Source organism: Colobus angolensis, unplaced genomic scaffold (genome assembly GCF_000951035.1).
Source record: "Colobus angolensis palliatus isolate OR3802 unplaced genomic scaffold, Cang.pa_1.0 Scaffold59, whole genome shotgun sequence".
Lineage (NCBI taxonomy): Eukaryota > Metazoa > Chordata > Mammalia > Primates > Cercopithecidae > Colobus > Colobus angolensis.
The window spans coordinates 10,319,910-10,321,178 of record NW_012119487.1 but is presented as its reverse complement, the minus strand read 5'-3'; the positions used below and the strand labels follow the sequence as shown (position 1 = coordinate 10,321,178).

The 1,269-nt window shown below is 47.6% G+C and overlaps 1 protein-coding gene across 1 annotated transcript in view; it reads right to left on the bottom strand.

Moving 5' to 3' along the window:
• LOC105526472 (60S ribosomal protein L3-like) overlaps nucleotides 1-1,269 on the bottom strand; it is a 79,618-nt gene that overhangs the window by 67,480 nt on the left and 10,869 nt on the right. The window lies entirely within an intron of this gene.

Here is a 1,269-nt window from a genome sequence, read left to right as displayed (position 1 = left end):
CCTCGCCCGGCTAGTTTTTTGTATTTTTAGTAGAGACGGGGTTTCACCGTGTTAGCCAGGATGGTCTCGAACTCCTGACCTCATGATCCGCCCGTTTCGGCCTCCCAAAGTGCTGGGATTACAGGCTTGAGCCACCGCGCCCAGCGTTAGAAAGGATTTAACAGACAAAATATTCATTTCTAGAATACACAAAAGAATTTCTCAAAAAACGGTAAAAGAACAGCAACCCGGTAGAAAAACGAGGAAAGAATATTAATGAGCAGCTCCAGAAGAGGAAATTCGAGTGGCTGGTAAACACATAAAAAAGACTCTCGTCCTCACAGGTAACCAGGAAAATGTGTGAATGTAGCCCTGGATACCAATCAGAGTAAGTGTGAGGACACCAGCGAGTGGGAATTTGGCGCTACGCATGCAGCTAGAGGTCGGAGTACTCCAGTGTGGGATCCGCCTTCCGGTGCCTGCCAGAGAAACTGCACATGTTCCCAGGGTGATGGAAAGACTTGTTTCCCTCCGGTGTTTGTATTTCTCTGGAAGAAGAACCGAACGAACAGCTTCAGTGGAGCCTGTTGTCTGTTGTGAAGTGTAGCAGTTTAAGTGAGTGCACCACCTCTGCACAATTGACACGGCAGACTTCTAGACAAGCCGGGTGAAAAAGCAGCTTGCAGAATAATACATGCTATATCATACCATTTTTTATTTTTGTTTCTTTAGACAGAGTTTTGTTCTTCTTGCCCAGGCTGGAGTGCAATGGCACGGTCTCGGCTCACGGCAACCTCCATAACCCGGTTCAAGCGATTCTCCTGCCTCAGCCTCCCAAGTACCTGGGATTACAGGTGCCCACCACCACACCCGGCTAATTCTTGTATTTTTAGTAGAGATGGGGTTGCACCATCTTGGCCAGGCTGATCTGGAACTCCTGACCTCAGGTGATCCACCCTCCTCAGCCTCCCAAAGTGCTGGGATCACAGGCGTGAGCCAACATGCCCGGCCAATTTTTGTTAAGTTTAAAAACACATAATCAATGACTTATCTTGTTTTCAAATGCTTTCATTTGTAGTAAAAATACCAAAACATACTTGTGAATTATATTGAGGCCAGTGCAGTGGCTCACACCTGTAATCCCAGCACTTTGGGAGCCCCAGTGGGGTGGATCACTTGAGGTCAGGAGTTCAACACCAGCCTGGCCAGCATGGTGAAACCTATCTATACAAAAATACAAAAAATTAGCCAGGCGTGGTGGCAGATGCCTGAAATCCCAGCTACTGGGGA